At 40.1% G+C, this 14200-nt stretch overlaps 1 pseudogene; it reads right to left on the bottom strand.

Moving 5' to 3' along the window:
• LOC113609084 (uncharacterized) overlaps positions 1-9977 on the bottom strand; it is a 42750-nt pseudogene extending 32773 nt beyond the window's left edge.
• Between the last annotated feature and the right edge of the window lie 4223 nt (positions 9978-14200).

The following is a 14200-nucleotide window of genomic DNA, read 5'->3' as shown; positions in this document are numbered from 1 at the left end:
TTCCAGATATCTCATTAAAGTTCCAGGGTAAGATACACTTCAGACCCCTAATTTTTTCATGAATTCTTAGCTCAATAAAACTTTTGCAATTTAAACTGTTCTAGGGCAGTGGCTTTCAAACTTCTGTGACAATAACCCACAATAAGAAACACATTGTTCATCATGACCAATTACATATATGTGTATATATGTATTAATGTGCTAGTTGTGACCCACTAAAAAGATTTCCTGACCTACTAATGGATAATGGAGAAACAATTCTCCATGTTATCTCATGTTTCCATGAGTGTAGGCATTGTCAGTCCATTTGATTGCTATAACAAAATACCATAAATTGGGTGGCTTATACACAACAGAAACTTATTTCTCACAGTTCTGGAGGCTGGGAAGTCCAAGATTAAGGTGCCAGTAGATTTGGTGTCTGGTGAGATACTGCTTCCTTATAGATGGTCTTCTCACTGTAACTTCACATGGTGGAAGGGACAAGGGAGTTTTCTTTGGCTTCTTTTATAAGGGCATTAATCCCATTCATGAGGACTCCATCTTCATGATATAATCACCTTCCAAAGGCTCCGCCTCCTAATACCATCACCTTGAGGGGAAATACTTCAACATATGAATGGGGGAAGGCAACAACATTCAGATCATAGTTTGTTTTAAACTATCATTTCAAGTATGATTGTATAGAAAGAAGTCTTGTAAGGTGTAGAATCTCCCTCCTGGGTGGAGAGCTGGTTTATTTCTTCACCAGTACAACAAAGATAATGTGTTCCTCTGGGGCTAACACTGGACAAGTTTTCTAGCAGCCCCCTTATAAAATCAAGGGGTTTCCTACGTTCCCGGTTTCTCAGCTGTGGCACAAACCCACTGTGTGTGTAGCATTGACCTGCACTTTTCTGCATCTTTCCTGTGGGATTTCGTGACAAGAGGAACTGATAAAAACATGAAGCTCATGCTGCCTATTGTGCCATGAGTAATAAAGTTCTTTGTCTCTGACCCAGAAAATTTGTGCCATTCTGGCAACATCTACAGAACTGTGGCAAGCTAAATTGTTAGCATACAAATAGGATAAAATCTCTGATCCTTCACGTGACCTGCATCAGAGCCCATATTTTGAAAGACTTTTCTCTAGGATTTCCCCAACTGTTTGGTGGGTTATAATTCTTTCATATACAAATACATATATAGATATTGCTATTAGTTTCTACCCACCAGCCTACTAATAATTGTAGTAATGGCAAAGGAAGGGTTGGAAAAACAAAACAAAAAAGAACAACAAAAAGCTTTCATTTTTATAATCCTTTTATCTTGTCAATTTTAAATTGTGTCTCTATATAGGTCATTTTCAAAGTTTGGAAAAACTTCTGGATTTATATGCAAAGAAATTCTCAAACATGTCTATAAATTCAAGTAGTGTTTTTCACGATAATTAAACAAAATTCAGTGAATGCACATCGTGGAGTTGTTACTGGGCCCTTTCCAGATTCTTGGACAGCACTACCATAGAAATGAATATCACTTCCACAAGACTCTTAGTCAAGCAAAGCTTTTTTAATATATTTTATAATTTTTATTTTTGTAAATTTTTTTAATTTAAAAAATGTTTTAACTTTAGTTTTTGAATTTTTTTATTAAAAAATTATTATTATTTTTTAAAAGAGTTCTTTGTTTCTTTTCTTTCTTTTTTTAAATTTTTTTTGACTGTGCCAAGTCTCAGTTGCAGTATGCGGGATCTTTTAGTTACAGCATTCAGACTTCTTTGCATCATGAGGACTTCTTAGCTACAGCATGCGAACTCTTAGTTGCGGCATGCATGTGGGATCTAGTTCCCTGACCGGGTATTGAACCAGGGCTTCCTGCAGTGGGGGCACGAAGTCTTACCCACTGGATCACCAGGGAAGTCCAGGCAAGCAAAGCTTTTTATTAAAAGAGATAGCTTGTGCACAAGGGAGAAGGCAGAAAAAAAAAGTCAGCTCCCGGAGTAGAAGGGGCAAGTTTCTTTTATAACAAAAGGGGGGCTTGTCTCATGATCATTGATAATTTCTAGAAATTGTAATACTTTTTTGATCAGTAGCAATTGGCTCCATGGTGGCTATCAGGAATAGGGAGTGCTTTTGTGAGGGGAAAGAAATGCATGAGAATTTTCTGTAAGAAAGCACAGGAACAGATAGGGTTAAAATTTATAGTTGAGTTTCTTGCCTTGTGGCAACTAGGTATACTCAGTGTAACAAAGATAATCTTTTATTCCTGCCAGCCTGTTTTTTGTCTCTAGGACTCAGATCCCCAGTACCTTTGTTCTTTAGCTTGCAAGGCCTGTTTTTCCCAAGGCTGTTCTCCAGTCCTTTCCCAAAATGACTGTACTCTTGTCTTCCTGTCTCAGAGTCTTATGCTGCAAGTGGAAGCAACAGGCAAGTATACATAGAAACATAAATGGATTTTTACATATAGTGCTGACATCTTAGTTCCTCCCAGGATATAGGGAGTTAGAACAAGCATTGCTCCCAACATGAGCTGTATTAACTTAAATTCATGAATTTTTTTCAAACCTACCAAGAAGCTGAAGTTGCAGAGGAGCTACCCGCACCAAAATTAAAGGAGAGACAAAACCTAGAGAGAAAGGGAGAGGTTATCATGTCCTCACCTGAAGGAGATGAAAGCAGACACTGGTAAGAAGAGTTCAGCTAGAATATTTGACAACTTTCCTAAGACAAAATATGGGCAGGTGAGACACTGTGTGTGATGGTTAATTTTATGTGTCAACTGTGATAGGCCACTACCCAGATATTTGGTCAAACATCAGTCTAGATGTCTCTGTGAAGATATTTTTAAGATGAGATTAATATTTAAATCAGTATACATTGAGTAAAGCAGTTTACCCTACACAAAGTGATTGAGCCTCATCCAATCAGTTGAAGGACTAAAGAGAAAAAGACTGAGGTTCCCTGAGGAAGAGGGAATTCTGTCTCCAGACTGACTTCAGAATAGAGCTGCAAAATCAACACTTCCCAGGGTCTCCAGGCTGCTGGCCTTCCCTGCAGATTTCAGACATTAGAGCTCCCACAATTGCCTGGGCCAATTCTTCAAAATAAATATATATCACCATCAGATATTCGTAATCAAACAAGGATCTAAATGATGAAGAATGAGATTGGCTGGGTTCTCCTAATTGCCCTGGGCAAAGTAGAGAAAGAAGAGGATGAGCTCAAGGATTCAATTTCCCAGCTCAAGTTACACATAAATGACTTGAAAGTTTTTAGGTTTTCCTTGAAAGAAAGCTTTATCTACTGTAGCTTCAGAACTGAGATTGCTAAAGATCAGACTCAGAGTCTCACCCTATGAATTGCTGAATTACAATACAAGTTGAATTTACAACCTCACAGGGTGTCTACTGTCAAAGCAAGGGCATAGAATGGGAAGGAATGAGACACAGAAAATTGGAATAGGGACATAATAGAAAATTCTAGTAAAGCTGGGGATAATGGACCCCTAAATTATAATGAGTCTTTTTTGCCAGTAGAAGCAGCTGTTCCTGCCACATCTGATGAGATTAAACCTGCTTTGCCTGCCAAACTATAATGGCCAACACAGAGTTAGTTACCTTGCAAGAGAGAGCCGATTCTCCTCAGGACCCTCACCTACCATACTTCTTTGTTTTTAGACATATAACTAGACTCAAGTCACAGCAGGCCCCTAAATATGAGGAAGTATGAGGTACAAAATGTGACTCATGAGGCACACAACCAAAAGAACTACATGATTTTTTCTGACATTGATGAATAAAAATTTAGGGAATCTGTGTGTGAATGAATATTATGGATGTAGGATAACAGTGGAAGGAACATAAAGTTGGATAAGGCCAAATTTACTAATATGAGCCCACTAAGCAGAGATTCTGGATTTAATATTACAGCTCTGGAGTTAGAGAGGGCTCTAACAGTTTGGTTCATTAGCTGCAACATGGACAAAAAGGTAAACTACACTAAATGCAGTTGAAAAAAGACTTGCTTTGGTATATTATAGAAGAAGGGATTCAAAGGCTTTGGGAGAAAGGAATGTTAGTGTGCATTTGTCATTTAGGATCTGCTGACACAACCTGGAAGGATGTAGAGGACACATCTTCTCACCATGACTATGAGAAATAAATTTGTGAGGGAACCCCTAAACAAATTCCCAGACTTGAGACAGTTTACAGCCCCCAAACTCCTTGGATGAAGAGGAAGCTGGCTTCCGTAAAGGAAGGATTCTGATACAGTGTCAAAAACTTAATGTTGGTAATCTTTCTCCCAGCCTTCCCCAATAGTACTTATGACTTTTTACCAGTGTGACTGTGTATTGATCAGGGTTCCCTAGGGGAGTAAAAAAAAGAAATATATATATTATAAAATATATAACATATATTTTATATGTATACTATGTACTACAGAATATATACTATATATTATAGAATATATATATTCTATTATATATATAATATATAGTATATATTTATATATATTAAATATATATATATTATATATAGGGAGAGAGGGAGAGAGAGATTTTTAAGGACTTCATTCACACAGTTGTGGATGCTGGCAAGTTAAAAATATGCAGGGGAGGCTAGCAGAGTGTAGACCCAGGAAAGAGTTAATTTTGCAGCTTCAGTCCAAAGACAATTTAAAGGCAGATTTCTCACTTCTTTGGGTAATGTCAGTCTCTTATTTCTTAAGGCCTTCAATGACTGGATGAGATCTACCCACATTATGGAGGGCAGTCTGACTTACTCAAAGTCAACTGATTTAAGTAGTAACCTCATTTTAAAAATGCTTTCAGGGGCTTCCCTGGTGGCGCAGTGGTTGAGAGTCTGCCTGCCGATGCAGGGGACACGGGTTCGTGCCCCGGTCCGGGAAGATCCCACATGCCGCGGAGCGGCTGGGCCTGTGAGCCATGGCCACTGAGCCTGCACGTCCGGAACCTGTGCCCTGCAACAGGAGAGGCCACAACAGTGAGAGGCCCACGTACCGCAAAAAAAAAAAATAAAAATAAAAAATGCTTTCAGGAATTCCTTGGCAGTCCAGTGGTTAGGACTCCATGCTTCCACTGCAGGGGATCCAGGTTTAATCCCTGGTAAGGGAAGTAAGATCCCACAAGCCACACAGCACAGCCGAAAGAAAGAGAAAGAAGAAAGAAAGAAAGAAAAGAAAGGAAGGAAGGAAGGAAGGAAGGAAGGAAGGAAGGAAGGAAGGAAGGAAGGAAGGAAGGAAAGAAAGAAAGAAAGAAAGAAAGAAAGAAAATTTTAAAAAACACTTTCACAGCAATATCTAGATTAGTGTTTAACCAAATATCTGGGTACCATGACCTAGCCAAGTTGACACATAAAGTTAACCATCACAAGTAATACTGTTGTCAACTTAGCATCCATACACATCTCCTAAAATGATGCTTAATTCCCAAATAGAAACAATAACAAGGTGGTACAGCTGCCTAATGTGATAAAAAAAAAATCCTGAGTATAATCAAAAATACATTACACTACTCCTTCCCCAGAAAATGACAAATTTCTTTAGTGATATCCTCTCTTCTCTTTGATATCCTGATATCCTGTTAACTAGAACACTAGGATAAAGTCAACAGTACTTAAATGCTGTGTGATTAAAAGTCAATACAGTTTATGTTCTATGATGAGGGAATAAGATAAGGAAGAAAACAATGATATTTGTGATATATATACATATTCATACATATTAAGAAGTAATGCTCATGACAATTATAGTTCTTGATTCTGTTACTGGTCACATGGTTGTATCTAGTATTTAAAACAATCTTCTTCCAAAAACTAAAATAAAACTACCTTCCTCCACTATCTATTATGTATTCCCTTTGTGCTTAGTAAACACTACAAGTGGTTTTCTTATCCAAACAGGTGACCTAAATTTTCATTCCTGAAGGGTCTGGGCCATTAGTAGTCCTGCCTAAATTGGGTTATTGTAGATTTCCATTGACTTTAATCACAAGCCATGGTAATATGCCCTAAAGGTTCCTCTGTATTCCAGACATACTCTTCTATACATCTACTTGTGGAGTAGTAGTCCAATTTTCCCCTGGTAATCAGCATCAGTCAATACAGTTACCAAAGTAACTCATTTCTTTGCTTGTTGTTTCAGACACATGAGGAGCCCAAAGTGGCTGTGAAACAATCTTAACCTCCAGTTCAATGAAATCATTGTTGTGTTTCCTGGTGGAATCATTTCTCCTTTTGGAACTAAGACCTCTAGGCCAGCAGAGCATAAGTTCACAGGAACAGAAAGAAAAAAATATGACAGTTCATAAATATGGGTAATAGTGAGTGGTAAGACATCCATTTCCACTCCTTGATTCCTGGCTTGAATCATAGCTATGGGAGAAATAACATCACATATTGAATAATGATTCAGAGCATATACAGACCCCCTGAAGAAATTTGTCCCAACCCTACAAGGTCTTGCCACCTAGCAGGCCTTATAACTGAGTCCTCAAAGGGTCATTCATCATCCAATCAAGACAGGTGCTTCAAGACGATGGAGAACATGGCAAGATCAGTGAATTCCATGAGCATGTCCTCATTGCCACCTATATTTGCTGTAAAGTAAGGTCTTTGATCAGAAGCAATGCTATGTGGAACACCATGACTGTGGGTAAAACATTGTGTAAGGGCTTCCCTGGTGGTGCAGTGGTTAAGAATCCGCCTGCTAATGCAGGGGACACGGGTTCAAGCCCTGGTCCAGGAAGATCCCACATGCCACAGAGGAACTAAGCCCATGCGCCACAACTACTGAGCCTGTGTTCTAGAGCCCACGTGCCACAACTACTGAAGCCCACGCACCTAGAGCCCATGCTCCTCAACAAGAGATGTCATCGCACTGAGAAGCCCGCACACCACAGCGAAGAGTAGCCCCCGCTCACTGCAACTAGAGAAAGCCCACATGCAGCAACGAAGACCTGATGCAGCCAAAAAAAAAAAATGTCTGTAAGTCCAAAGATGGTAGCAAAAGCACTGCATGCCAGAAAGGCAAATCTGTATCTAGAGTAAGTATCTATTCCAGTAAAAATGAAACAACACCAATTTGGAAGCACCCCAATGTAATTAAATTGCCACTAGGTAGCTAGATGATTACCATAGACAATGGTGCCATGTTGGGGATTCGGTGCTGGTCTCCAACATCAGCAGATTTGGCACTCAGCAGTGACTATAGCCAGGTTTGCTTGGTGAGTGGAAGCTGTGTTGTAGAGCCCATACATAACCTACATAACTGCCGCTATGGCCACTTTGTTCATGAGCTCATTGGGCCATGCCATGGGTGGATGGGGGAAAAAGTTGGCTGGATTCTACAGAAAAGGTCATCCCATCCACTTGATTATTAAAATACTCCTCTGATGAGGACTCCCCTTGGTGAGCATTCACATGCAACACAAATATCTTCATGTTTTTCATCCATTCAGAGAGGTCAATCCACATACCTCTTACCCAGACCTCCTTGTCACCAATTACTCAATGATTATTTTTCCATGGCCCTGACCATCCAGGCAACCCATGGGCCACAGCCCTTGAATAGGTATATAGTTGCTCATCTGTCCATTTCTCCTTCCATGGAAGATGAACAGCTAGGTACATATAAAAGTTCTGCCCACTGGAAGAATTTCTTTTACCACATTCCTTCAGAAATGTCCCAGAAAGAGGCTGTAGTGTTGCAGCCATCCATTTACAGGTATTGCCTGCATATAACACAGAATTATCTGTAAAAGAGAACTGCATCTTCTCTTCCTCTGTTAACTGATTGTAAGAAAAGCCCCATGAGGCAGTAGGTACAGGATGAGAAAGAGAAGGTAGTGTAGCAGGGGTAAGGACCATGAGCATGTGGACCAATTCCTCAAGTGACTTGCATTTTCCTTCAGGGCCTGCTCAAGCCCAATCTCATATACACCACTTCTATTTGATAGTGGAGGACTGCTGTGCATGCCCAATTTTATGGCTTGGTGCATCAGACACACCCAGTTCATGATAGACAGTTGAGGTACATGGTAACTTGATGGACTGTGCTTAAGCATTCAGCCTGTATTAAGGCCCAGTAGCAAGCCCAAAGCTATTTCTCAATGGTTTTTGAAAGTAATTATCCACAGAAAATGACAGGACTTTGCTTCAAAATCTTAAGAGCCTGCACTGTGATTTACCTATAGGGGACTGCAAAAGGTCCAAAAAGCATCACTTTCTGCCACTGCCACTTCAAGCACCATTGAATCTGCTGGATCATATAGCCCATGTGGCAGAGCAGCTTGCATGGCAGCCTGGACATTAGAGCCTTCTCTTGTTCTAGGACTCACTCAAAACTAGCAGCTTTTGGGGTCACATGGTAAAGGGGTTGAAGTATTACATCCAAACAGAAAATATGTTCCCTTCAAAATCCAAAGAGGCTCATTAGGCACTGTACCTCCTCTTAGGTTGTAGCAAGGGTCAGATGCAACAAATTGCTTTTCACCTTAGAAGGGATATCTTGACATGCTTCATAACACTGGACTCCTAGAAATCTGACTGAGATAGAAGACTTCTGAATCTTCATAGAATATATTTCCTACCCTCTGACATGCAAATACATTGGCAATAAGTCTAAAGTAGTTGCTACTTCCTGCTCACTAGCTCCAATCAGCATAATTTCATCAATTAAATGGACTAGTGTGATGTCTTGTGGACAGGAAAGGCAAAAAATGATCTCTATGTACTAAATTATGACTTAGGCCTGGAGAATTGATATACACCTAGGGTAGGACAGTCAAGTTATATTGTTTGTCTTGCTAATTGAAATCATACTTCTTCTGGTAGTCTTTACCAACAGATAAGGGGAAAAAATTTATCAACTCAATAGCTGCATACCAAGTACAAGTGGATGTGTGAATTTTCCCAAGAAATGAATCTACGTATAGTATAGCAGCTAAAATTGGAGTCACCACCTGGTTAAGCTTATGATAATCTACCTTCATTCCCCAAGAGCCAACTGTTTTCTGCAAAAGCCAAATATGGAAGTTGAATGAGGATAAGGTGGGAATCACCACCCCTGCATTTTTCAAGTCCTTGATGGTGGCATTAATCTCTGCAATGACTCAAAGAATGAGGTATTGCTTTTGATTTACTATTTTCATAGGTAGAAGCAGTTCTAGTGGTTTCCACTTGGCCTTTCCCACCATAATAATCCTCACTCTACAATTATGGAACCAATATAAGGCTTCTGCCAGTTGCTTAGGATGTCTCTTCCAATTATGCTTTACAGAACAGGGGTAATAACCACAGGATGAATTTGGACCTGTGTGTGTGTGTATGTGTGGGTGTGTGTATGAAAGAGAGAGAGAGAGAGAGATAATCTGCAAATTGGAGGACTAGGAAAACTGGTGGTGTAATTCAGTCTGAATCTGAAGGCCTAAGACCCAGGAGCGCTGATGCCAAGGCAACAGAAGATGCATGTCCCAGCTCAGGAAACCCCTGGGAGTTCCAAACAAAAAATTGATGTCCATCCCTGCTGGCTGCTCCACCAGGCTCTTCACTCCCTCTGCAGCCCCATAAAATGCAAGACCAAACTCTGATGAGCAGCCCCTGTGACTGAAAAAGATTTGGTTCCTTCTGCCCTTCCCTGTGGGCCTAGGGATAGCTTGGAGTGCCTCACTATCATTTATCCACACATTTCAGCTTTTAAAAATAAACAAGGCTAGGAGTTAGACTGATGTCTCTCTGCACTCAGGAAGAACTGGAGGACCTATGTCAAGATTTGAGTTCAATATAAAAAGAAAATATACTTCTTGAGCTTTTAGGTACTGGTGCTTAGATGACTGTTATCCCTGCAATGCCTGGCACTAAGAAGAGGGAAAAGCAAAATAATGTTCTCTAGTTTGGGATATGATGCCACTGTAACCCAAGTCTGACTATAGGTATGTCCCTTTGGGTCCCTACAAACCTCCACCATTATAGTCCCCATTACTGGATGTATTATTGATGTTGATGTTTCTGTGCACCTCTGCTAGCCTTTGCCTCCAAGCTCTGATAGGAATTGCTGTACTTAGGGCCATTATAAAGGGGCATATAGAAGACTGTAAGCCTTCCTGATTCATAGGCTATAACTAATAACCTCACTGTTTGATTGGACCATAGGAAAGCCTTAGACTGACATAAAATAAGCCCCCCTATGAGGATAAGGCATTTGGATAAAAATTCTCTCTGACCCCAAATAAGCTTTTTACCAGAGAGAACATTATGCTGAAAAGGGAGACCATAACCAACAAGCAGACTGTGTTTGATAGTTAAATGTAGAGATTGGCCTGTCCTCTGTCCCAGAGCAATCGGATGTACAGCTACTTCCTAGACCCATAAGACGACAGTCCATAAAAAGTCAGACACCATCTTACTAGACCTGTACATATGGACTGCCACTATCATCAGAAGTTGCCAAAGCAGCATGAATAGCTACCCTGCCTGCCAGAGCCTGGCCAAAGCTCAAAATACCACCCAACAGACCAGGACTTTCTTGGTAGGTAGATCATATTGGGCCTCTCATGCCATCCAGATGGTTTTTCTGCAGTTGATAATTTCACCAGGTTTGGCCTTTCTATCTCCAAGTGTTCCACTGACTCAGACCACACTATCCAGGCCCTATGAGACCACATTGGTCTCCTGTTTAGATTTCCTGAGCATATTGCATCAGATAACAGCCTGAATTTGTGGACCAAGCTACATATTGGTGGACCCAATCATGAGACATACTATGGAATATCCATGCTCTATATCAGCCCCAAGCTGCAAGTGTGGTTGAGTGTTCTAATGGACTATTAAAAGACAGGCTTAAGCAACTGACGGGAGGGGACAAGACAGCCCCAGTCTAGACTAAACATCTCAGGCAAGCAGTTCCCCAAAAGGGTACTTCTCATTTGCTCCTTATGTTTGACCAGACTGTCTGCTCTCTTCCTTCGATTGTACACCCTTCTTTTATAGTTATTCACACCTTGGTCACTGTGGAAGATGCTGCAAGAGCCTTCTATTCCCTTTGACTCCTTTTCAAAGACTCAAGTAAATGGGAGATTGAAATAGCTATTAAACAACAAGGGTTGGGGAATTATATAAACACATTTTTGAAATCTTTTGAAAATTCAGGATTTTGTTCTAACCAATTCTTAAATATGATGTGTTTTATGATTACATTATAAAAATATTTTTCTGTAAAAATACTTTTGTTCCTCTTGCATGCAATCCTTCGGAACAAAATGTCTAGATAAAACTGAGGAATGATTTAAAATGTAATATGGGACACACTGATAATGAAAACCACAAACTAAATCCCTAACACCTAGGAAAACACAGGGGTGGTAGAAGGCATTAATAATCTTTATGTTTCAGAACTACTCCTGAAAGAGTTCCCCTCCTTTTAAAAACAACTCTCTGTGTTATCTTTCCAAGCTGCAGACTGACTGCTTCTTCAGACTGACTGCTGAGCCTATGATCACACCTGACAATGTTAACAATGAGACAACAGAGGATGGCCTCAGCTCCTGCGATTTCCACATGAAATATCTCTATATGTCATCCACATTTGTGTGGCAGATACACTGATGTCACAGACAAATAAAACTGTTTAAAACTGACTGCTTCAGGCAGTCCTTCTTAAACCAAATACTAAACTAAATGATATGGACTAGACAGGGAATCCCACAGCAAGAGACCCCCATACTGGAAAGTCACATTGAAGGCCTTGTTAACGTGACTGTCTGATGAATATATGTCTAGTTTAGAATGACCTAACAATGTAAACTCTTTTTTTTCAGGGATACCAAATGTGTCCTCTGGGATTATGCTTCTTATGTATGTACCCTGATTATCATTACATTGCTTCACCACTGGAAGTCATTCGGGTCAGCTGTGCTGTGCCTAAATTGATACCTCAGGCCAGGTAAAAATAAAAAAGATTTATACAAAAACTTAAAGAAAAAGCCTCCTGAGGGAACAGTATGGAGGTTCTTTAAAAAAATAAAAATAGAACTACAATATGATCCAGCAACTCCACTCCTAGGTATATATCTTAAGAAAATGAAAACACTTTGAAAAGATATATGTACCCCAATGTTCATAACAGTATAGCAACATTATTTACAATTGCCAGGATATGGAAACAACCCAGCTGTCCATCAACAGATGAATGGATAAAGAAGATGTGGCATATATATACATATATACACATACACAATGGAATATTACTCAGCCATAAATAATAATAAATAATAATGAAATTTTGTCATTTGCAGCAACATAGGTGGACCTGGAGTGTATTACACTTAGTGAAATAAGTCAGACAGAGAACAACAGATATTCTACGTTTTCACTTATATGTGGAATCTAAAAAATAAAACTAAATAGTGCATATAAAAGAAGAAGACTCCTAGATATAGAGAAAAAACTAATGGTTACCAGCAGGGAGAGGAAAGCGGAGTGGGGGAGAGTTAAGAGAAGGGGGTTAAGAGGTACAAACTACTAGGTATAAAATAAATGAGATACAAAATGTACAGCACAAGGAATGTAGCTAATATTTTGTAATAACTTTAAGTGGAGTACAAACTATAAAAATATCAAATCACTATGTTGTACACCTGAGACTAATACAGCATTGTAAATCAAATATACTTCAATTTTGAAAAAGAAAGGTAAAAACCTCCTCCTGTCTCTCTAAATTAGACCCTAATGATAAGTTATGAAATATTTTTTCCTGGCTAAGCAACTGAAATTCATGGTTATGTTCAATCCTCCAGGCAGGCCTGATCATCCTGCTTGGAGTGGTCTTGATCATAGCCTTAGTCTGCTGTTGTCTCTGACTAATCACCTGGTTATTGTCACAGCACCTCAAAGTCTAACTTATTCAGTTTCATGATGGAGTAGCCTAAGTTTCTTGCTCATGTCATAAAAAATACAACAGTAGAGTTAAGGAGTCCAGCTGCTGGTTAAAAATCTATGTGTGATTTTTTTATGCCTGACCACAAGCAATTACAAAGGCCTTCCTTGGCAAGCCTCATGGGGGAAGATGCCCTCCCCATGCCAGACAAGGGACACAGCCAATGCATAGCAGCCTGTGAAGGAAGTTGCAGTCTAGGACTCAAGCTTCTCTAGCAGGTCATGCTCCTCAAATATTTACATTCCTAGTCCCAGCACTTTCATTCTTAGGTCTCTTTATCTGAGGCCATGGGCATAGTTCCTCTTTACACATCTCTGCAGAGACCTTCTTATGGGGGAAAGAGGAAGAAACCTTGAGGACACTTCCATACTCTCACCCAGTACCCAGGCCTCTCCCCTGACCCTGGACCCAATTCCAACATGTGTGGGCTCAATCCTACAAGACCACTCTCCACTTCAGGTGCCAGTCTCAAGCCCAAGTTGTTATTGTGTTTCTGACTGACTGGATGTAAATTGGAGGTTCCAGTGACCCCTTCCAACACAGAATGCTAATCACAAGTCTAGGTTGTTACCTGTACTTCTGACCAACTGGCTATAAGTCAGAGGTTCTCCTAACCCCCTCCTCAGGTTAAATTAATTGGCCAGAACAGCTCATAGAACTCAGGAAAACTGTTTACTCACTAGATTACTAATTTATTATAAAAGGATTTTAAAGGATATGAATCAATGACCAGATAAAGAGATACATAGGGTGAGGTCCTGAACAAAGGAGCTTCTGTCCTTGTGGAGCTTGGGGCCCTGACACAGTGGCACAAAGAAGCACCCTGCTTCTCCCACATGGAAGCTCTCTGATAAGGAACAAAAAGCTGTCCTTTTGGGTTTTTATAGAGGTTTCATTACATAGTCACAATTGACTAATCATTGGCCAGTAGTGATTGATTCAACCTCCAGCCTCTCTCCCCTCAGAAATCAGCAATGAGACTGAAAGTTCCAACCTTCTAATCACTTGGTTGGTTCTCCTGGCAATGAGCCACCATTTTTAGATGCTTCTAAAAGTCACCTCATTCATGTAACACAGGACACTTTTATTCACTCCTCTCAACACTTAGGAAATTCCAAGGATTTTGGGATCTGTGAGCCAGGAACTGTGGATAAAGACCAAATATGAGAAATATATTTTGGTCATTTAAAGTGGTGGTCCTGAACCGTTTTGGCACCAGGAACCAGTTTCGTGGAAGACAATTTTTCCACAGACCGGGGGAGAGAGGG

This window comes from Aethalodelphis obliquidens, unplaced genomic scaffold (genome assembly GCF_003676395.1).
Source record: "Aethalodelphis obliquidens isolate GAN/ISIS:26980383/991018 unplaced genomic scaffold, ASM367639v1 scaffold54, whole genome shotgun sequence".
Taxonomy (NCBI): Eukaryota; Metazoa; Chordata; class Mammalia; order Artiodactyla; family Delphinidae; genus Aethalodelphis; species Aethalodelphis obliquidens.
The sequence above is the reverse complement of the archived record's forward strand: the minus strand, read 5'-3'. Positions and strand labels throughout refer to the sequence as shown.